The sequence below is a fragment of the Pleurodeles waltl genome, chromosome 2_2 (genome assembly GCF_031143425.1).
Source record: "Pleurodeles waltl isolate 20211129_DDA chromosome 2_2, aPleWal1.hap1.20221129, whole genome shotgun sequence".
NCBI classification, from domain to species: Eukaryota; Metazoa; Chordata; class Amphibia; order Caudata; family Salamandridae; genus Pleurodeles; species Pleurodeles waltl.
Genome location: NC_090439.1, coordinates 338,175,104 through 338,200,091, shown reverse-complemented (window position 1 = coordinate 338,200,091; position 24,988 = coordinate 338,175,104). Strand labels below are relative to the sequence as shown.

Below are 24,988 nucleotides of genomic sequence, written 5' to 3'. Positions count from 1 at the left end.
ACAGTCTCTCAAGTCTCTACAGTGGGTGGTTTGCCCACTGTTCCATCCTGGGGAGTGCAAAGCCACAGTCTCTCAAGCCTCTACAGTGGGTGGGTTGCCCACTGTTCAATCCTGGGGAGTGCGAAGCCACCGACTCTCAAGTCTCTACAGTGGGTGTTTTGCCCACTGTTCCATCCTGGGGAGTGCAACGCCACAGTCTCTCAAGTCTCTACAGTGGGTGGTTTGCCCACTGTTCAAACCTGGGGAGTGCAAAGCCACAGTCTCTCAAGCCTCTACAGTGGGTGGTTTGCCCACTGTTCAATCCTGGAGAGTGCAAAGCCAGTCTCTCAAGTGGATGCCTTTCTCCACTGGTTCTGGAGGGGGCTTTGTGCCCAGAGTGCTTCATCCTGCCAAGGACAGAGGTAGTGGGTGTGATACTCCACTGGTTCTGGAGGGGGCTTTGTGCCCAGACTGCTTCATCCTACCAAGGACTGAGGTAGTAGATGTGACACTCCACTGGTTCTGGAGGGGGCTTGGTGCCCAGAGTGCTTCATCCAGCTCGTGGCGGTGCCCTGTTCAGTGGTGTTTGTGGCGGCGGTGCCCTGTTCAGCAGTGCTTGTTGCAGCGGTGCCCTGTTCAGTGGTGCTTGTGGCGGCGGTGCCCTGTTCAGCGGTGCTTGTGGTGGCGGGGTCCTTTGCAGTGACTCTGCTGCTGGCGGTCCTGTCTGGCCCAGCGGGGCTGGTGCTGGCGGTCCTTCATGGCCCAGCGGGGCTGGTGCTGGCGGTGGCCTCCTGGGCAGCGGGGATGATGGCGGTGGCCTCCTGGGCAGCAGGGCTGGTGGCGGTGGCATCCTGGGCAGCAGGGCTGGTGGCGGTGGCCTCCTGGGCAGCGGGGATGATGGCGGTCGCCTCCTGGGCAGCTGGGCTGGTGCTGGTTGTGGCCTCCTGGGCAGCGGGGATGATGGCAGTCTTCTCCGCCGTGCTGCTCTTCCCAGACTTGCTGACTTTCTTGTGGCTCTTCCCCACCTTGGAAGGTGTCGCAGCTGACTCCACCCTCCCATCTGTACCCCTGGGAGAGGCTTTGGTGGCAGGAGTCTTCCCCCTCTCCCGCCAGGCACTGGCCAACTTTTGATGCTTCACAGGTGGGGGACTGTCCGTGCTGTGGCTCCGTGCCACACTGGCTGCCCTGGTGGCTGGTGCACTCCAGATTCCGGTGACTACAGGCACCACTGGTCCCGGAGATGTTGCGGCTGAGGTGCTAGGTTGGGACCTGGAGAGTCGGGCCCTATGAGACAGACGGGTTGGGGAGGTGAGGGAAAGAGGTCAAGGTTGGACATGAAAAGTTTCCTGGGAACACAGGGACGGTAGCTGGAGGGGGTTTGGGAGTGGAGGAAGAGGTTGTGGTTGTAGGAGGTGTTTGTTTGGTGACTTTGGGTGAAGGTGCATACGCTGGAGGCTGTCATGAGGTGGATGGCTGTTGGGTGGGTGTGTGCCTGCATTTGTGTATCTAGGGAGGTGGCGTCACAGACACACTGGGAGAGGACACGGGACGTGTGAATGGCAGTGGGGGTGGTGACTGCACATGATCAGGGTGTGGTGGTGGGTGTGCTGGAGAGGGACGTAGTGGCTGTAGAGGTAGTGCATGCAGGTGTGAGTGTAGACGAGACTGGGAGGGAGGAGGGAGACGAAGAGGAGGGGGACACAGTGGAGGCAGTGGATGTTGGTGTGTCTGCATGTGTGTGATGCTTGCGTGAGTGCCTGTGGGATGTGTGGTGCTTATGTTTGCCAGAGCTTTCCTTGTGTGTTGGTGTGTGTGCATGCTGGTCTGAGGTTGTGCTTGGGATAGGCTGAGGTAGAGGGGATTGGGTCTGGGTGGAGGAAGTTGGAGTGGGGAGGCTAGAGACAGGGACAATGGCTGCCATCAGTGCTGAGGCCAGAGTCTGAAAAGCTCGCTGAAGGGCCGCCTGACCAGAATGAATGCCCTCCAGGAATGCATTTGTTTGTTGCAACTGCTTTTCTACACCCTGGATGGCATTCAAAATGGTAGACTGCCCAACAGTGAGGGACCTGAGGAGGTCAATGGCCTCCTCACTGAGGGCAGCAGGGCTGACTGGGGCAGGGCCTGAGGTGCCTGGGGCGAAGGTGATGCCCACCCTCCTAGGTGAGCGGGCACAGGGCAAAGGCTGAGGGGAGCTGGGAGGGCGGTGCTGGTAGGGGTGGTGGTGACTGTTCCTGTAGATGCGGGGTGCACGGATGTTGCCGCCACCACAAGGGAGCTCCCATCAGAGAACGTGTCCCTGGTGTCAGCTCTATCCCCGCTGTGGAGCTCCCCTCGTCCTCCGTCCCACTGGTGAACTCTGAGTTCGTAGTGTCGCCCTCCAGGGCCATGTGGGATGCAGCTCCCTCCTGCTCCGGTGCAACTGCTCCTCCGCCTGATGATGCTAATGCACACAAGAACAGGGAGACCAAAAAAAGGGGGGGGCGACAGAAGAAAGACATTTTGATTGTATGCATTACCGCTACCGATGGCGGACACGACAGACACAGAGGCCCCCTGCAGTACGCCGCGCACTTGGGCTCCACTGTTCAATCCCTGGGACATGGCCTATAAGGCTATGGCCGACATCTGCACACATGGATGACACAGGAGCCTGACTAGGTGTACTTTGCACTGTACACAGGTGAGGTGGGGTGCCACAGGGTCTGCCAGAACAAGGGGACCTAACTAGCACACTTGCCCTGGCCTAGGGAAACCCACAGCCCACCTTCCCCACCCAGACACCTCCACTGCGCACAAATTCAGCAGAATGAGAGTGTACTCATCCCCTTGTGGCTGCTGTGATGCACTCAAGCGCCCATCCAACTCCGGGTATGCCACCGCCAGGATCCTGAACCTCAGAGGGGTCATGGTGCGACGGGCACCCCTCCCACGTTGGAAGGCCATCCCCAGCTGGGCCTCTGCCATCTTCTTGCTCCAGGCGCGAATGTCCTCCCATCTCTTACGGCAGTGGGTGCTCCGTCTGTGGAAGACCCCCAGGGTCCAGACGTCCTTGGCGATGGCACGCCAAATATCTTTTCTCTGGTGGGTGCTGACCTACATGAATTGTACAGGGGGAAAAGAAAAGTTATTACCAAATGGACCGTCACAGTAATTGGCCCCCATCCCTACCCTTGCCATGATGCACACGCACTCACTGTCGTTTCATGCACGCCTCAATCCCCCCCCCTCATCTTTCATCCACCCCACTCCACACAGGCATAGTCCATACAGCATGCTCCCAGTGTACTTACCTATTTGTCTGGAGGACCGTAGAGTAGCGTGTACTGGGGGAGGACCCCATCCACGAGTTTCTCCAACTCCTCCGATGTGAAGGCAGGGGCCCTTTCCCCAGACGCACGAGCCATTGTCTCTTCCATACCGAGGTCACAGCAGCACTTGCAGTGTAGGTCCTCTCCTGTCGCAGATCAGGTATCGAGTGATTGCACAGATAGAAAATGGCGGTCACGTCCGTGGTGCAGCGTACCATCACCGCTGGCGTACATCGTCATTGGCTCCTGGGATCCATAGGGTCCAATGTTAACCCATGCAGAATTGCGCAGCGGTCTTCGACCGCCTACCGCGACGGTGTACAACGCCAGCGCAGTTACCTCACATCCCATTGTCCCACTTTACAGGTCAGGCAGCCGCCATTTCAGGGGCCCACATGGCTTAATTTTTAACTGCGCCACACATACCTAGGCCTTGCCTCAACACTCATACAGGCCAAATTTCGGATTATGATTCTTGTTCTGTGCAAGCTGTGGGTACGTTCTTCTGAGTTGGTTGACTCTGTGCTCGCTGTTGTCCTTCATAGGCACCGTCCGCTGGGACATGTGAGGAGATGGCGGCATCCTCTGGTGTACAGACCGCTGGTGGACCTGTCGAAAATGGAGGAAAGACATGTGATCATCACCTACAGGCTTGATCGTGCCACAATCCTGGAACTGTGTGCCCAGTTGGAGCCAGACCTGATGTCAGCTATCCGCTATCCCACAGGAATCCCCCCTCAAGTGCAGGTGCTGTCAGTACTCCATTTCCTAGCAAGTGAGTCTTTTCGAACTACAGTGGCCATAGCACCAGGGATGTCCCAGCCTATGTTTTCCAACGTGTTGTCTGCCCTGCTGAAACACATGCGGAGCCACATCGTTTTCTCTCAGGTGGAGGATTTGCCTACAGTGAAAGGTGACTTCTATGCCCTGGGACATATCCCCAACATCATAGGTGCCATTGATGGGACACATGTGGCTTTGGTACCCCCCGCAGGAGTGAACAGGTGTACAGAAACCGGAAGAGTTATCATTCCATGAATGTGCAGATGGTGTGTTTGGCAGACCAGTACATCTCCCATGTTAATGCCAAATTCCCTGGCTCAGTGCATGAGGCTTACATCCTGCGGAATAGCAGCATCCCCTATGTGATGGGTCAACTCCAGAGGCACCGTCTGTGGCTATTAGGTGAGCACCTGGAAGCAAGTCAGTCGGAATGGTTGTCTGGGTCTGGGGATATCCCTACTGGTTAGTGTGTGTCTAACAGTTGTCCCTCGCCATTTGCAGATGACTCTGGTTACCCCAACCTGTCTTGGCTTCTGACCCCAGTGAGGAATCCCAGGACAAGGGCAGAGGAACGCTACAGTGAGGCCCATGGGCGAACTCAGCGGATAATAGAGTGGACCTTCGGCCTCCTGAAGGCCAGGTTCAGGTGTCTCCATATGACAGGTAGATTCCTATTCTACTCACCAAAGAAGGTGTGGCAGATCATCGTGGCCGGCTGTACACTTCACAACTTAGGTTTGCGACGACAGGTGCCTTTTCTGCAGGAGGATGGTCCAGATGGCGGTGTTGTTGCAGCTGTGGAGCCTGTGGACAGTGAAGACGAGGAAGCACAAGAAGAGGACATCGACAACAGGAACTCGGTGATCCTGCAATATTTCCAGTGAGACACAGGTAAGAATATAAACATGCCTACTACATGTACTTTAACACTACTACCTCTCTACTGTCTGTCGTTTTCACCCAGTGTATGGTCACTGAGTTGTCACTTTCCCTTACGATTTCACAGATGTGGGACCCACAATGTGTCATCTGCTTTGTTTCCTCATGGACTAGAGCTGTGTGACATAGGTATGTTGACATTACATTTGAAAGAGCATTTTGTCACTGTAATTGCTAATACACTATTTAAAAATCACAGACTGACTCCAGATTGTTTTGTGCTTCAAGGGTGTTTATTTAAGTGCTGAATATTGGAGGGGGTTGTAAAAAGGTGAGGGGTGATGGTGGAGGAATGTCCATGGCAGAGCCCAGTCTATTAGTCTCACAGGTGCATTGCCCAAATGGGCGTAGGAAGTGGAGCTGGGGCAGTTTGAGCATGGAAAGGGTGACAAAGTGGGACAGTAGGATGACAATCAGGGTGGTCTCATTTCTTGGCGGGGGTCTTGGCATCGTTCTCTGTCTTTGTCCTGGATCTCAGGGACCGTTTGCGGGGTGGTTCTCCCTCTGCAGGGGGTGGGGTGCTGGTGTGGTGGTCCTGTGGCGGTGCCTCCTGTCCACTAGTGCCGGAGGAGGTGGTGGGCAGTTCATCGTCCAGGCTAGTGTCAGGGGCCCCTTGTTGTGCCACAGTGTCCCTCCTGGTGTTGAGTACTTCCTTCAGTACCCGTACGATGGTGCCCAGGGTGGAATTGATAGATCTGAGTTCCTCCCTTAAGCCCAAATACTGTTCCTCCTGCAGGCGCTGGGTCTCCTGAAACTTGGCCAGTACCGTTGCCATCGTCTCCTGGGAGTGGTGGTAGGCTCCCATGATGTTGGAGAGGGCCTCTTGGAGAGTGGGTTCCCTTGGCCTGTCCTCCCCCTGTCGCACCGCAGCCCTCCCAGTTCCCCTGTGTTCCTGGGTCTCCGTCCCCTGGACTGTGTGCCCACTACCACTGCCCCCGGGTCCCTGTTGTTGTTGGGGTGGTGGGTTAGCCTGGGTTCCCTGTAGTGGTGGACACACTGCTGATTGACGTGTCCTGGGGACAGAGGTATGGGCCCACTCGGTGGGTGCTGTGCTGGTGTTGCCAGAGGGGGGAAGCTCTGTAGTGGCCTGTGACTGTGTCAGGGGAACCGACTATCCCGAGGTCCCCGATGGGCCGGGCTGGTCATCTAGATCCAGTTGGACAGAGCTGCTGTCATCACTGTGGGCCTCTTCTGTTGTTGGTGTGGACATGTGTGGACCCTCCTGTCCGGTGACGTTGGGTAGGGGTCCTGCAGGGGTATAAAAGGATGTTTATTACATCTGTGTGCGCCATGGTATGCAATAGGTGGGTGACCGTGTACCCCAGTGCTTGCATTCCTGTGTGGGACCTTGTGTGATGGTGGTTTAGGGGGGTGTATGGGTATGTGCAGTGGCCATGATTTGGTGATGGGTGTCCATGCTTTGTTGATGCATGCAGGGCTTGGTGTTAGGATGTGTGTTTTGTGAAGTTGGGACATTTGTGAGGAGTTGGAGTGATAGGGGTGAGGGTGAGGGTTGGGGTATGTGATGGAATGCAGATAGGGTGGGGGATGTAATAGTTAAGATTTGACTTACCAGAGTCCATTCCTCCATCTACTCCTGCGAGGCCCTCACGATGCAGAATCGCCAAGACCTGCTCCTCCCATGTTGTTAGTTGTGGGGGAGGAGGTGTGGAGTCCGCTGCCAGTCCACTGAACCTCAAGGTGGTGTCTTGAGACCATGGAATACACCTTCCCCCGTAGGTCGTTCCACCTCTTCCTGATGTCATCCCTATTTCTTGTGTGCTGTCCCACTGCGTTAACCCTGTCCACTTATCTTTGCCATAGCTCCATCTTCCTAGCTATGGAGGTGTGCTGCACCTGTGATCCGAATAGCTGTGGCTCTACCCGGACGATATCCTCCACCATGACCCTGAGCTCCTCCTCAAAGAACCTGGGGTGTCTTTGCCGTGCCATGGGGTGGTGTGGGTGATGTGTGGGGTGGTGTGTGTGTAGTGATAAGTGGGGTGGTATTTAGTGGTGTGTTGTGTGAGGTGCGTGGAAGTTATGTGGGTGATGGTATTGTGTGCCTGTGGATGCTTGGTAGTTGTTTGTAGAGTCTCTCTCTGGCCTTCTCTCTGTAATTGTGGTCGTAGGGGTTTGTGGGTGATGTGGGTGTGTGTTTTATATTGTAATGGGTGTGTGGGAGTGGTGTGTGTATGTTATCAGGTGTGTGTATTTTGAATTGTCCAATTTGGCTGTGTTTTGTAGACGTGTGTGTATTTTAGGCGCGGCGGTGTGTACCGCCAATGGAATACTGCGGTTGAAAGACCGCCGCGTGGATTCATGTGTCGTGATAGTGTGGGTATATTTCTGATGGCCTGACGGTGGAGGTTTTTCTTTCGCCAGTTTATCACTGACCTTTGGTGTGGCGGACTTGTGTGGGTGCCTGAATTTTGGCGGATTCCGAGTTGTGGGTCATAATAGCTGTGGCGGATTTCCACGGCCACGGCGGTGTGTTGGCGGTCTTCTGCATGGCGGTAAGCGGCATTTACCGCCAATGTTGTAATGACCGCCAACGTGTCTCTATGGAATTTAATGGAGTCACCATATTGTTAAACCTCAAACACCCCTGAGAAAAGGGTTCGTACCCTATTTACCTTAACCGCATTACCCTCTTAAAGACTTCACATAACCTGGACTTTTAAGTCAAGAGGTTGCCAGGTATGCATCTGCCACTGAACAGGCACCTTTTTCCATGCCCTTTGGACAACCCTCCGTAGTTTGGTAAAATACGCTACATGCATTCCTCTGATGGGCACAATCTCCTACAGCTTTATAGCCATGCTTACAAGCCTTGTGTGAGAGGAACTATCTTTAATTGGGGCATCCCTACATTCTACATTATTCAAAAATCTGAAAAGCCTCAGAATCTTAAGCAAAGTTCTGAAAAAATATTCATCCGCATCTTATAAACATCCTTGGTACATAAAATTTGTCTACAGCACTGAACTACAACTACTCAGTATGGGCATGTGTCCAAATATCCAGTAGTGGGTAATCTGTTATCGACATTTCTAACAGATTGTTTGCAAATGCTTGGCTTCAAGCAACAGCCTACTGTGAAACATTAAGTGCAACTCACATCAGGGCACTCATCCTTTATCCTGTTTAACATGGAGTACTGCTTGGACCCAACTTCTGAGATTTGTAAACTGTACGCCATATAGGTTTAAACATGCACAACCGCTCTTACCTTCAGAGTTCACACTATTTACGTTCTATGCATCCATGTGTGTACTCACAGTAAGTATATGCTACAATTGATTATGGTGTTATCTGAGATGTCATCAATTATGTAATTTGAGATGTTATCATTGACGTCAATGATGGCATTTAACATTTCATGAGTGATATCATATTGTCAAATGTAAATAAAATAATTATTGTATTTCAGGGGCACAATTTATTTTTAGCTTAGTAAATTATAACTGGTATATTGAAGTTTTTTTTTGTATTTTAAACATTAGCTTTAATCTCATTCATTTCAACATTCAACTATGATGTCACCTTAACCTTTGTTTTCAGTGAAATATGATATATTACACAGTGGTGGGGCTTGGGGTAGGTGTTGGGCACATGGCCTGGCCATACGCCACCCATGGCGTAATGCAATATTTAGTTCGGTGAATATGATCAAAATCTCCCGGAAGTTCAGTAAAAATAAACAAAGGTTAAAGTGTTGTTGTAGTTAAGTATGGTAAGTAACATTTTATTTTATGTTAAAAAACCCTCAGAAATTCTCTAAACAACAAAAGTTAAAGTGACATTATAGTTAGATCTCATTATAAGATTTTCACTCCATTAAACAAAAAAAAACCTTGAAAATCACCCAACAAACCAAAGGTTAAAATGACATTATAGTTAGGTTTTGCAATAATATAAAAACTAACGTTTAAAAACCTAAAAAAACACTTAAGTTCAAAAGTTATACTTTACTAACATACCTATAACTTACATCCCCACTGTGTACTCTCTGTGGCCTCACATATTACATCATTCATGACTGGGTAAGTGACATTTCTGATAACATCTCAAATGACAACACTGATCACATTATCCAATATATATGTCAGTTTGCTATCCCTTTCATACTGGAAGTTATTAAAGTAATGTACACGCAGATCCAATATTCCATAACATGTGTACTACTAATGGGCATATCTTTCGGCAACAAGCAGAAAAAGCAAAATATGAAATGTATGTGTGAAATCACCTGTATAGCTCCTTTATATAGTGCCAATAAGTTGCATAAGGTATATAATGGCTGTTTAGACATAGGTCACATTAGCAACTCAAACCTTGAATACCATTCAAAAGCAGTTTGGTTATTATTTAACTTCAAGAGGTGTGTGTTAAATATCTCTTCTGACATAGAATTTGAAGTCAGTGACTTCACTTCTATATACTAGCCATGTAAGGCATGTACTCCCAGTCACTATGGACAACTCTCAGTACTATGTAAAAATACCTAATACATATTCCTGAAATGAACTTTATGGTGTATAACATTTTAACGAGACTTACAATCGCTTACAATCATACTGTGATATGCATCACCTGTAAGCAGGGCCCCTTGAATTATGTGACAGAAGAGAGTGACATTATGCAGCAAGGTTCACCAAGTAATGCATTACGTACAGGCAAATTATGCTGCTTAATGTGGCACATTCTGTAATTATATTACTTCACTATTGTGCCATTTTTAGGGTCGAGTCTGCGAGAGAATGTGCTAGTGCATGCATCTCTCATGCAAGATTATTTCGCGGTGTAAAAAGGGACATCGGATCCCACTCGTCGTTATTGTTGGCTTGCGTGGCACTCTTTTTAAAGCCTTGTAATTTGTCACTGCAGGCCAAGCATAATTTCCATTCTTGTATGTGCATCAGGGACCAAGCACTGATTGACTCAACTTAATTAGTGCCTGTCCACTGCTACTGACGTGATTGAGGTACTTCTTTTTAAGTTCTAGGACCCTACAAACAGAAAGCCTGTGGCTGGCAAAAACGTGCCCTGCAGGACAAACAAAATTGCTAAGTTTTATTTTCTATACTTAACTTTTTTCTTTTACTTTGCCAAGCCTTCTTTTCTCACTTTTCACTCTGTTTTTGTTTTGTTTTTGCACGTGGGCACTGTTCTCAAAAGGTGACAATTATCTTGTTCTAAATATTGCAAATGAACATTGTTTCTTTCTTATGTGTTATTTCAAAAATTATGCTTTAGCACATAACCATGCAGTACACCCCAATCCACCAAATTCCAATCCACCTCACCTCAGTCCCAGAACAAACCACACTACTCAACCCACTTGACCGTAGACCAATCCAGTCCACCCCACTCTCAAGTCAAACCACTCACCCAAATGCACTCCAATCCACCACACCCCAGTCTTCCCAAACCACTTAAATCCCAAACAATCTACCCTAATTCAATCCAAAACAAATTGCCCCACTCAAGTCCCAACATTCTGCCCCACTCCAGTCTGCCACACACCAATCTAAAACAGCCTGCTTTACTCCAGTCTGTCCCACACCAATCTAAAATATTCTACTTCACTCCAGTTTTAAAACAATCTGCCCCACTCCAATCCATAAAAATCTGTTCCAATCCAATCCAAAACAATCTTCCCCACTCCAGTCTGCGCTGCTCCAGTCCAAAACAATCTGCCCCACTCCATTCTAAAACATCTGCCCCACTCCAATCTAAAACAATCTGCCCAACACCAATGTGGCCCACTCCAATCTAAATTAATCTGCCCCACTCCAATCTAAATTAATCTGACCCACTCCCATCTAAAACAATCTGTCCCACTCCAATCCAAAACAATCTTCCCCAATCCAATCCAAAACAATTTGCTTCAAACCAAAACAATCTGCCCCACTCCGGCCCCGAACAATCTGCTCCACTCCAATCCAAAACAATCTGCCCACTCCAGTCTGTCCCACTCCAATCTAAAAGTATGTGTCCCACTCCAGTCTGCCCTACTCTCAATCTCAAATCTACTGCACTCCAATCCCAAACAATCTTCCCCGCTCCAGTCTGTCCCACGCCAATCCAAAACAATCTGACCCCCTCCAATCAGCCCACTCCAGTCCAAAACAATCTGCCACACTCCAGTCCGCTCCCCTCCATTTAAAAACAATCCGTCGCACTCCAATCTGCCCCACTCCAACCCAGAACAGTATATTCTACTCCAATCTGCCTCACTCCAGTCTTCACCACTCAAGTCTGCCCAGCTCCAATCCAATCCACCTCCCCATGCCAATCCATCCCATTTCACCCCACACCAGTCCAATATAGCCCACACCAGTCTACCCCACACCATGCCAATGCATTCCATTCCAATCCAGTCCACCTCCTTCCAGTCCAATCCAACCCACTCCAGTCCAGTCCAACCCAATCTACATACTCAAATCCACTCCACCCAATTTCAAAACAATCCACCTCATTCCAATCCAGTTCTCTGCAACCCAGTCCACCCAACTCCAAACCACCTACACACCCATCCAGTCCTTCCCTTCCCACTCCAATTCAGTTCACCTTAATCTACCTCAATCTAGTCCACTTTAATCCACCCACTTCAATCCAATCCACCACACTCAAAACCACCACAATCCACCCCACCCCCATTTAATCCACCCCTCACCAATCCACCTAACTCCAATCCATCCCACTCCAAAAATCGACCCCACTTCAAAATGTTCCCCCACTCCAATTCAATCTACACACCAATCCAATTCACCCCACCTTAGTCCTTCCCGCTGCTCTACAGTCCAATTCATCCCACTCAGTTCCAGTCCACTGAAATCAAGTCCACTACAGTCCCCCCCACTCCAATCCACCCCACCATACCCAAACCTCTCTACCCCAATCCAATCCACCTCAATCCAGTCCAATCCACCCCACTGCAATACAGTCTACCTCACCTCATCCTAGCACATTCTGCTCCAACAAATTAACTCCTCAACACTTCCCCCAACTTTACTCTGACACGCCACACCCCTAACTTTTATCCATGCTGAGCAGACGCCACACTGGTGTACTACCTGTCACATTGCCAACCCAATAGCTCTTGTATAAGCAAGACATATTGGCTTTGCCAATGCTTGTTACACTTGTTAACACTGTCTGGACATAGGTTGCACCTCATAAATAGCAGCTGAACACTTAAATTTAGCATTAAGCAATGGAAAGGTGACCAGTCGAATTTTGCAAAGGGCCTTACACTACAAGGCAATATGTGTTGCTGCGTCTTTAGTAATTTATGAACTGTTCGAGCTAGGAATCATTTTTTTGTTGAAATCTGCATATTTTGCAGTAGATGATGGAATGTGTGGCAAATGCGTCAAATCCATAACTATGCAAAAAACACTGCAGATGCACAACCGCATAATTCCAGTGGCCCTGCCTGTGAGTCACCCATACACTATGCATGAATTTACCAGAGACTACTAGTACCTGTGTGTCCTTGTTTCTCATGACAAATGTTGTATAGTAAAAGACATTTAAAAGTTGCAGTACTGACTCTCACCATCGTAGACCCCCTTGGGCATATTTAGAAAACAAGGTCAATAAACTAGGGTAGTGAAAGGGTATATCCAAAGTTTTATGCTAAGGTTACACACCTCAACTTTGTGAAGGACAGTTAAAGAAGTTGCATCTGACTCGAGAGGGACATCAGGTAACAACTTCAGGTCCTGCAGTTTTGTGATAGTTGCTAAGCACTTGCTTTTAAACTAAGAGGGGATCTAGTAAAGCTTTGAAGGTGATTGGTTTTGCCAATGATTCTTTTTTGATACATTGGTTATACTGTGACTAGCAGGAGTGGAACTATGTCTTAGCCTTTCTTCCTAAAAAGCAGTAGTGTGTATGGGCTTTGGTACTTGAACTTACCTTCTATGCCCGCCAGCATGCTTAGGGGTTGGGTTGTGACTGTGCTAACCTTTCCCTGGAGTCTTAATTGTATGCAGTGTCTGTGGTTGCCGTGAACAGATGCCCAATCTGTTTGCTCTGTTATGGTTCTTTTCTCATGGGTAAGTCTTTTCTCTTAGTCTGCAGCTATCTGCTTCTTCTTCCACTCCCAGTCAATGAGAAAAGGCCTCAAGAGTCTTAGGCTGATAGCCAGGCATACCTGGCACAGGACTCGGAGGTTCCACCCCTGGGAACTAGCTCCTAATTTGAGCCATTGGTTTCCAGTGCTCAGCACCGGCACATAGGAAAGTGTGCCACATGGTAGAACTGTTTGTCTAAATTACAGATGAACACAACAACAGTTATTCATTAATTGACTATACATTAACAATGACTAATGCTTGCTGCTTAAGCTATTCCTCTATCTTTAGGGTCCTAAGTAGTCTGAATTGTCACACTTGTGGGGTGGGGTGGGATGGTTATTGGTTGTGTTGGTTCTGTCTTTGGAGGCGCTGGCAGGGGCAATGAGTGGTGTAAACTGCAGAGGTCTCCCGACCAAGGCCCTGTCACTTATGTTTTATTTACAAATTATGCACTGTTGGGAACTGGTAGATACTGACTTTCCTGTTTGAGGCTGGTTGCCGGGCACATGCCTCATTTCCTATGTTTGAAGTTTTAGAGATGAGAAGCCCCACAGAGCCTGCTAGAGCAGGCACGATTCAGGGTCTCCCTGGCAGTGGGACAAGACCTTGCCCTGTCAAAGGAAAGCCTCACTCATTTAATCCTTCAAGATCGCTAAGTTATATTTGTATTCTTTGCATTTGTGCAGTATGATTGACTCACTTAAGCATCAAGAAATGGCAAATTGAAAAAGTTCATGTGACTCATTCTGGTATTCACAATATTTTCATTTTTACAAGCATTGATACAAAAGGACCCAGACACTGTGCAAAATACTGAGGTTTCTGACACATTCACCAGATTCGACTGAAAAGGTTATCCACCAACAAAATAAGACTTGGTCTTGGATTGAAGCTCAGGAACACTCTTTTTAAGTCTAGTGTTAGCCAAGACTTTTTGATAATACTAAAATGATATATACACATTATTTATAGGGGCTTTCCTTTAGCCAACACCCATTGGTCTGTTGTTGTCATTCATAATTTTTTCAGCATAGGAAAATAAAGCACAATATGCTGCCAGCAATGGCTTATGTGCTAAACCAAAGACAGGGACAGTAGTCGTCTGTCCACTCTTGGTGTACCCCTCCAGGTCACACAGGTGCTCAATCTTGTATAGTCATGGACAGATCTAAGCCTCTGCACAGGGTACATTAGCATGACGCCAGAGCCAAAACAAAAGTTAGGTAACCCGATGCTCATGAAGTCAGGCAATCGGGACAGGGGTGCATACCTGTATACCGTGCAGAAATCTGTCATAGTGGCAGAAAGGCTGTCCTTCTGATTCTGGTGCCTACCAAAATACTTCATCCAACATTATCTCACATGCAAATAATGTTGTTTTCTGCCTCCAATTTCTTATAAGAGGTGAGTGAAATTCACGTAAGTTGCTTTCATGTACTTACACAAAATTTCGGCAAAGCTACACGATAATGCAAAATGGGAATCTATCATATTTTGCTATACTTTAGCACAGAATGCGCCATTGCATCAATTTTTCGATGCAAAAACACATTGTGCTTGTAAAAAATATTGCAGAGTGCACTGCAAACAGAAGCTCCCTTTGTTTGCTGCCCCATGCTTTTGTGGTAATTTTTTTTAATCATGAATGGCATGTAATTACACATAGTAATGCAATGGCATAATTTCTGTATTTTAGCATAAGAAGTGTAACAAGAAGTTCCTGAACCAACACAAATAACACTGGCACAATTTAAATTTCACCCAATTCTAGTTTTTACTCTTATTTTAAATCCTCAGATTGTATGCCATCTTTTAATGCCTCCTCCCATTGTATTCTAAATCTCTGCATTAAAATCTTACCATGACTTAAAGCTTTCAATAGTCCCTGTTTTTCTTTTGAATTACTCCCCTTACCTCCATCCTTTGTATGCCTCCTCTTTGAGTATGATCTACTGTGTTGCATGCTTGTTTCCTTTAATAATCGTTTATTGTATTTCTGCAACTTGCCTACTCCTCATTTCATAAATCACAACCTGCCTTTCTTTGACACCATGTCTGTGCAACCTAAGAATACTTAATATCCTCTAGTTTATCTATTAATCCCACCAACCAATGCAATTGCTTTTTACAATAATCACATATCCCTGACTAAGATGCACACCTAACTCCTGTCAATCTAATTTACCACAAAGAATCTGGAGTGAATATACGGATTGATTTTCTTGGCAGCACCTGTCTAATTCCTGTGAACAATGATAATCAAAGAAATCTGGATTACTATTAACCTTGGGTTCCGGAGTAGCATGCCACTCTTCTTTCAGTGCTTTTACTCCATCTCAGGAATAATAAGTGCTATATATACCCAAATTAAATACATACAGCATTGGGCTAATTGTTCAGCCCGCTTCAGCCATTGACTATCTTCACTGTGAATAACCGCTTTCTACTATTTCTCAAGGTGCACACCAGGACCCAAAGTCGTTCCCTTAGTTCTAGAGGCTACTATGGAAATGTGTGCTTTTAAAAACCACAAAAATGTTTTCAGGCATGGAGATCCCTCAGCAATTAAGTTTTACAAAAGCAGTGACTAGACAAAACAAGCATTGTGAAAGCCAAAATCTGGTAGCCAACTCCAGTCCTATTGACTCTGCCAATGCTTGTTATCAATACCGTCCATTTAAATTTCATGAATAAAACAGTGTGTGTTACAAGAAATGTGGATGTGGCTTATATATATATATATATGTTCGATGGCATGTGTAGCTGCAGATACACATGCTTTGCACATCCCGCCATCTAGTGTTGGGCTCGGAGTGTTACAAGTTGTTTTTCTTAGAAGAAGTCTTTTGAGTCACGAGATCGAAGGGACTCCTCCCCTTTCGGCTCTATTGCGCATGGGCGTCGACTCCATCTTAGATAGTTTTTTTTCCGCCATCGGGTACGGACGTGTTCCTTTTCGCTCCGTGTTTCGGTTCGGAAAGTTAGTTAGAATCTCGGAAAATTCGACGGTATTGTTTGCGTCCTGTATCGGGTTAGTTACTACAGATCGACACCGACTTTTGAAGAGCTCCGGTGGCCCTTCTGGGTTTTTTCGATCCCCCGTCGGGGCCTGGTCGGCCCGGCCACGTGTCTCTTCAAGGCTGATGGAACAGACCCCATTCCGCTTTTGCCCAAAATGTCACAACAATGATCTCTATACAGATCAGCACCTGGTCTGTATCTTGTGTTTGTCTCCAGAACACAAAGAAGATACTTGTGAAGCCTGTCGAGCGTTTCGGTCGAGGAAGACATTAAGAGACCGAAGAGCGAGAAGACTGCAAATGGCGTCGGCGCCGACAGGACAAAGGCATTTGGAGGAGGAAGAGGAAACCTTCTCCATCCAGGAGTCGGACTCGGACGAACTTGATCCCGAAGAAACGCCTAAAACCGTGAGTAAGACGTCGAAACATAAAACTCACGAGAAGACCACAAAAGCCCAGGGGACGCCACCGCCAACAGGCCATGGCTTAACCCGTAAAATAGGTGACTGATCATCGACACCGAAAAAGGGCACGCTTGTGTCGAAGTCATCCGACTCCGGTCGAGATACCAGCACATAGCAATCTCGAGCCCGAGACAGCGGCTCCGAGCAAGTTCGGCACCGAGACAGCAGCACCGAAATGGGTCGGCACCGAGAGACCACGACGCCGAAAATAAAGAAAGTGTCGTCGGAGCCGAAACAGACTACCGAAAAGGTTTCCATTCCGAAACATCCAGCCTCTGAACCGAAATCAGGTCCCTACACAGAGGAACAGGGATTGTCCTCCCAAATGCAAGGACATAAGTTCAAACAAGAACTAGAATCAATGGAGCCAGACTACACTCAAAGGAGGCTCCACATTCAAAAGGACACAGGGAGGATAAGCACTCTTCCCCCAATTAAAATGAAAAGGAGACTTGCCTTTCAAGAAAAGGAAAAGCAGCCACAGGCAAAGGTGGCAAGACAGACAACTCCGCCACCATCTCCACCACCATCAATGCACACATCACCGGTAGTCACTCCACCACTGATGCAATCCCCAACGCATACTGCAATGAGTCAGGACGATCCCGACGTATGGGACCTTTAAGATGCGCCAGTATCGGATAACAGCCCAGACTGTTACCCAGCGAGACCGTCCCCACCTGAGGACAGTACATCCTACACGCAGGTGGTCTCGAGGGCAGCGGCATTTCATATTTGTCACCTTGCATGCAGAACCAATTGAGGATGACTTTTTGTTTAATACACTATCCTCCACTCATAGCCAATACCAGAGCTTACCTATGCTACCTGGAATGCTAAAACACTCCAAACAGGTGTTTCAGGAGCCTGTGAAGGGCAGGGCCATAACTCCAAGGGTGGAGAAAAAGTACAAACCAGCGTCTACAGACCCTGTGTATATCACGCAGCAATTAACACCAGACTCTGTGGTAGGAGGGGCAGCTCGCAAGAGAGCAAACTCTCTCACCTCGGGAGACGCACCACCTCCAGACAAGGAGAGTCGCAAATTTGACGCTGCTGGGAAAAGGGTTGCAGCACAAGCAGCAAACCAATGGCGCATTGCCAACTCACAAGCACTTCTGGCAAGATATGATAGGGCTCATTGGGACAAAATGCAGCATTTCATAGAACACTTACCCAAAGAGTTCCAGGAAAGGGCACAACAAGTGGTGGAGGAAAGACAAAGTATCTCAAATAATCAGATACGGTCAGCAATGGATGCAGCAGATACAGCTGCAAGGACAGTAAATACTGCAGTAACAATATGGAGACACGCGTGGTTGCGTACGTCAGGACTCAAGCCGGAAATACAACAAGCCGTGCTGAATATGCCTTTTAATGGACAGCAGCTGTTTGGGTCGGAGGTGGACACTGCTATATAAAAACTTAAAAAAGACACTGATACGGCCAAAGCCATGGGCACACTCTACTCCCCACAGAGCAGAGGCACATTTCGCAAAACACAATTTAGAGGGGGGTTTCGAGGACAAGCAACAGAACCCACAACCTCACAAACAAGGCCCACTTATCAAAGCCAATATCAGCGGGGACGTTTTCGGGGGCAATATAAAGAATAGAGGGAAGTTCCAAAGCCCTAAAACTCCTCAAAACAAACAGTGACTTCCAAGTCACAAATCCCCAACACATAACACCTGTGGGGGGGAGACTAAGCAATTTTTACAAACATTGGGAGGAGATAACAACAGACACTTGGGTACTGCCAATTATCCAGCATGGTTATTGCATGGAATTTCTCAGATTCCCTCCAAACGTTCCACCGAAAACACACAATATGTCAAAACAACACATGGATGTTCTAGGACTAGAGGTCCAGGCATTGCTACAAAAAGGAGCAATAGAATTAGTACCAATTCGACAGAAAGGAACAGGAGTTTACTCTCTGTACTTTCTCATACCCAAAAAGGACAAAACACTGAGGCCTATATTAGATCTCAGAACATTAAATACCTACATCAAATCAGACCACTTTCACATGGTGACATTACAAGACGTAATCCCACTGCTCAAACCACAAGACTACATGACAACACTAGACCTAAAGGATGCATATTTCCATATACCAATACATCCTTCACACAGAAAGTACCTAAGATTAGTATTCCAAGGGGTACATTACCAATTCAAGGTGTTGCCATTCGGAATAACAACTGCGCCAAGAGTTTTTACAAAATGCCTGGCAGTAGTAGCTGCGCATATCAGAAGGCAGCAAATACATGTGTTCCCGTACCTAGACGATTGGTTAATCAAAACCAACACACTAGAACGGTGTTTACAACACACAAAGTACGTCATAGAAACCCTACACAAACTAGGTTTCTCAATCAACTACACAAAGTCACACCTTCAGCCGTGTCAGACACAGCAATACTTAGGGGCAACAAGCGACACAGCAAAAGCGATTGCCACGCCAAGTCCACAAAGAGTACAAGCATTTTACAATGTAATACAGGTCATGTATCCAAACCAAAGAATACAAGTCAAAATAGTAATGAAACTCCTAGGCATGATGTTCTCATGCATAGCCATTGTCCCAAACGCAAGATTGCACATGCGGCCCTTACAACAGTGCCTAGCATCACAATGGTCACAGGCACAGGGTCAACTTCTAGATCTAGTGTTGATAGACCGCCAAACATACACCTCGCTTCAATGGTGGAACAATATAAATTTAAACCAAGGGCGGCCTTTTCAAGACCCAGTGCCTCAATACGTAATAACTACAGATGCCTCCATGATAGGGTGGGGAGCACACCTCAATCAACACAGCATTCAGGGACAATGGGACTCTCGGCAAAAACAGTTTCACATAAATCACTTAGAACTATTGGCAGTATTTCTAGCGTTAAAAGCATTTCAACCAATAATAAGCCACAAACACATTCTTGTCAAAACAGACAACATGACAACAATGTATTACCTAAACAAACAGGGAGGAACACACTCGACACAGTTGTGTCTCCTGACACAGAAAATATGGCATTGGGCGATACACAACCACATTCGCCTAATAGCACAGTTCATTCCAGGGATTCAGAATCAATTAGCAGACAATCTCTCTCGGGATCACCAACAGATCCACAAATGGGAGATTCACTCCCAAGTACTACACACTTACTTCCAAAATTGGGGAACACCACAAATAGACCTGTTTGCAACAAAAGAAAACGCAAAATGCCGAAACTTCGCATCCAGGTACCCACAAGATCAGTCTCTGGGCAATGCGTTATGGATGAGTTGGTCAGGGATATTTGCATACGCTTTTCCCCCTCTCCACTCCTTCCGTATCTAGTAAACAAGTTGAGTCAAAACAAACTCAAACTCATACTCATAGCACCAACTTGGGCAAGACAACCTTGGTACACGACACTACTAGACCTCTCAGTAGTGCCTCATATCAAACTACCACACAGACCAGATCTGTTAACTCAACACAATCAACAGATCAGACATCCCAATCCAGCATCGCTCAATCTAGCAATTTGGCTCCTGAAGTCTTAGAGTTCGGACACTTAGACCTTACACAGGAATGCATGGAAGTCATAAAACAAGCTAGAAAACCAACCACTAGACATTGCTATGCAAATAAGTGGAAAAGTTTTGTTTATTATTGCAATATTAATCAAATACAATCTGCTAAAGACATCGTAAGCTACTTGCTACATTTGCAAAAGTCAAAACCAGCTTTTTCATCCATTAAGATATATCTTACTGCAATTTCAGCTTACCTGCAAATTACCCACTCAACTTCACTGTTTAGGATACCAGTCATAAAAGCCTTTATGGAACGCCTAAAAAGAATTATACCACCAAGAACACCACCAGTTCCTTCATGGAACCTCAACATTGTCTTAACACGACTCATGGGGCCACCTTTTGAGCCAATGCACTCATGTGAAATGCAATATTTAACATGGAAAGTTGCGTTTCTAATTGCCATCACATCTCTAAGAAGAGTTAGGGAAATCCAAGCATTTACCATACAAGAACAATTTATTCAAATACACAAGCATAAAGTAGTTCTACTGACAAATCCAAATTTTTTACCAAAAGTCATATCACCGTTCCACTTGAATCAAACAGTGGAACTACCAGTGTTCTTCCCACAGCCAGATTCTGTAGCTGAGAGAGCACTACATACATTAGACATCAAAAGAGCGTTAATGTACTACATTGACAGAACAAAACAAATTCGGAAAACAAAACAATTATTTGTTGCTTTTCCAAAAACCTCATATAGGAAATCCAATTTCCAAACAAGGCATTGCTAGATGGATAGTTAAATGCATTCAAACCTGTTATCTCAAAGCAAAAAGAGAACTGCCTATTACACCAAGGGCACACTCAACTAGAAAGAAAGGTGCTACCATGGCCTTTCTAGGAAACATTCCAATGACTGAAATATGTAAGGCAGCCACATGGTCTACGCCTCATACGTTTACCAAGCACTACTGTGTGGATGTGTTAACAGCTCAACAAGCCCCAGTAGGACAAGCAGTACTACGAACTTTGTTTCAAACAACTTCAACTCCTACAGGCTGAACCACCGCTTTTGGGGAGATAACTGCTTACTAGTCTATGCAAAGCATGTGTATCTGCAGCTACACATGCCATCGAATGGAAAATGTCACTTACCCAGTGTACATCTGTTTGTGGCATGAGACGCTGCAGACTCACATGCGCCCACCCACCTCCCCGGGAGCCTGTAGCCGTTTCGAAGTTGATCTTGAACATTTGTAAATTTGTAAATATATCACTTTAAACTACATTATGTACATACATGTTTACTCCATTGCATGGGCACTATTACTATAATACACAACTCCTACCACACCCTCTGCGGGGAAAATAATCTAAGATGGAGTCGACGCCCATGCGCAATGGAGCCGAAAGGGGAGGAGTCCCTCGATCTTGTGACTCGAAAGACTTCTTCTAAGAAAAACAACTTGGAACACTCCGAGCCCAACACTAGATGGTGGGATGTGCAAAGCATGTGAATCTGCAGCGTCTCATGCCACGAACAGATGTACACTGGGTAAGTGACATTTTCCATATATATATATATATATATATATATATTTACAAATGAAAATCCACTTCAACCGGCTACATCCACAAAACGAGGCTGGTGCAAACAAATGGTAGTGGAGCCCGTTATAAATGCAAAAAAGATTTCTGCCACTTCATTAAAAGGCAGAAAGAAAGAGTCACACTCAACATGTCCACTCCTCAAGCATAAAGCTTTATTTGAACAAAATATTAAATCATTCCAAAGAGCAAACTGATGTAAAAAGAAAAAAAATATATTTACTACTAAGATGGCAACGCGTTTCAACACATCATGGCCAAATTGAAAAAAACCTGCTCACTTACCCAGCTAGACTTAAATACCCCTTGTTGTTAAACACAGAAAAAATACTACTTCATATAGGATAATTACAATTATATCAAAGGGGGCAACAAAGTAAATACTAAAATACATTTTAAGTAAAATATTTGTAAAGATTAATGCAATATCACCCTATTTTATACAAAATAATTATTTTCTCTCCAAACCATATACAATTGTCAATGTCACAAAATTGGAAATTCCAATACAAAATAACAATTTAGGGGTGATACCATAACAAATTCAAGAGTGATCCTCATAATATGAATATCAAATATAAAAAAATAATAATATACTGGTATCTAAATGTCACAGGTTATAATCAGTACGGGAGCGCCTAACCGGAGAGAACAGAGAAGAATAAAATAAACATTGCCATTAATTAATGTTCACATTTGTCCAACTTGCACATGAAGCTCCTCATCCTCATTGAGGCCCCCCGGTGTCTTAGACCCAAGAAGAATAATGTATTCCGATTCCCTGATCCTAAGGAGCCTCTCCCTGTCCCCTCCACGTAAATTCCTCTCAACTCTATCAATGTCAAAGTATACCAAACAATCAGCATCCCTATTATGCATCTTTGACCAATGTCTCGCCACAGGATATGAGGTGTCATAATTCTTAATGGCCCTGTAATTTTCCCAAATCCTCTTTTTGACAGGGCCAATAGTGCTGCCAACATACTGTAAACCACAGGGACATCGTAATACATAAATGCGGTAATCCGAGACACATGAAATAGCTTTGTTAATTCTTTTAGTCTCACCGAAGACTGTTTTATACATCTTAACATTTTTACTATTCCTACATGCCTTGCATCTACCGCACTTGTAGAAACCCCTCTGCTGGTTGAACCAACCAATGTTTCTATTCTCTTGTTGCCGTAGATAGCTATGAACCAAAATGTCTTGCAGTCATTTTGCCTTACGATACGTAAATTGAGGACAAGGAGACAATGTTTTCCCAGTTATGGGATCATGCTTTACCAAATGCCAATGTCTCATCACTATCCTCCTAACCATTGGACTAGCAGTGTTATAAGTCGTAATCATCCTCATTTCAGGGATACAATTATATTCCTTTTCGGTCTTGACCAATAGAGCTTCCCTTTTAATATTAGTTACCTTCTCACAAGCCATTTGTAATACCTTATCAGGATAATCCCTTGCTTGTAGTCTCCTAATCACCCTACTCTCCTCCTCCTTCTACAATTCCAGAGTACTACAATTCCTTCTAACTCTGAGTAATTCACAATAAGGAATACTACTCTTCAATATATCAACACTTCATCCAATATAAGGTGTGCCTCTTTTAGTCTGCATATTCCAATTATGTTTTAGAACTGATCTTCTAATTTAGGTATAGTCTCTTTTCACACTTGAACATTTGTAAGCAAAGTTTAGATTAAGAAAGAGTCCTGCAAAACAGTATTGTCTATTTCGTATAATAATAATGTAAATGTCCTGGTTGGAGGCATTGAAATATTCAAGATATCAGATATAAAAAAGAGAACTAAAGTGTTTGGTATATTGTTGTACTCTGAGTGGCCTTTTGAAATTACTGTTGCTCTGAGATCAATTTCTTTGGATTAACAAAAATTTGCACTAATATTTAAACAACCCATTTTCATGACCAAGAATTAATCTTTATTTTCACACTTTATGAATTATAGGTAAAAGTAAAAGGTAGTTTTTATGATAGAGACAAACGTTCTGTTCATTACACCAATTAGGGATAGTAACAATGGAGGGTAACAGTTTAACCCCTCGTTTTAGCAATCATAGATATGTGTGTATGTGGAATATGAGGCAGGTGTATAATCTATCATGAAGCAAACAAAAGTAGAAGACACATAATTACCCAGTCGATACTGCCTTCTTGGACTGGTCCTCACCCTTGGAGAGAGGCACAACTTACCTTGCTTCCTAAGCTAGATGACAAACACATTAAGAGTTAAAAATTTACTTAGTTTTTCAGTTTCACAGTTAAAGAATGAGGGCTACTGCTCTTAATTATAATATTACTTTACACTTCCCCTCTTCCCATATAAAAAACATTTTACCCATGACCTGCTGAAATTATTTGTCTGCTAAGTATCTTTATATCTTGCTCTCAGTTTGAGTAGTCCTGAATCCCCTCATCGGTAGCCTAAAAGATTAGTCTTGCAAGGAGGTGCAGTGCCTGCATCTTCATGCCACTTCACCGAAGGTTAACAGACTGGTTGTCATAGGAGATATCTTTGCAGTTCAGGTGATAGTGCCTCAGGGCATCTGGATTCGCTATTTGGTGGGTGCTATTCTAAATGTATGAAAGTTCTCTTTTTAAATTAGAGATTTCTAAATTGACCTATGCCTTGGATATTAATAAGTAAGACCGCAAATTGAGCTTCTTTAAAAATTGCTTCTGTCACTTGGATGATGGCCTGCTTGGGTCAGCAGATGGCATGCTTTTTAATAATGCATTGTTTTCTTTATTTTGTTTGTTTGTTAAGAAGATGTAGTGGTCCTGTGTCCCAGAGCTGCCTCTTAAACAATCTTTCTTTTTTTTAAATTCACAAAGGGAAAGCTGTCACAGGAGGACCCCCCTTCCCAATTGCGAATGGGTCACCAGTACGTGCTTATGCTCAGTTAAGTGTTTGCGACCGGAATTTGGTTGCAAAGCATTAATACATACCATTCTTTTTCAGTATTTGGATGGTATGCTCTTTCCAAATACCAAATCGGTATTTGTTCACAAACTCAAATAGGGATTCAGTATCGTGTTTTAGCGAATCGCAGTTTGGATTTCATACATACTGGGGCAACCCCAGAGTGTTCTAATTTGCAGTCTCCATTTTTAAACATTCAAAGGTTTATGCTTGTGCACAAACGTGCAGGGTATTCCAGCCCTCGCCCACCTACTCTTCGACCCTCAAATTAAATGTATTCACATGAAAATCTTTTTGTGAGTAAATTCTTTT

The 24,988-nt window shown here is 45.5% G+C and overlaps 1 protein-coding gene across 1 annotated transcript in view; it reads left to right on the top strand.

Annotated features, from left to right (window-relative positions):
- ZBTB14 (zinc finger and BTB domain containing 14) overlaps window positions 1-24,988 on the top strand; it is a 109,460-nt gene that overhangs the window by 31,241 nt on the left and 53,231 nt on the right. The window lies entirely within an intron of this gene.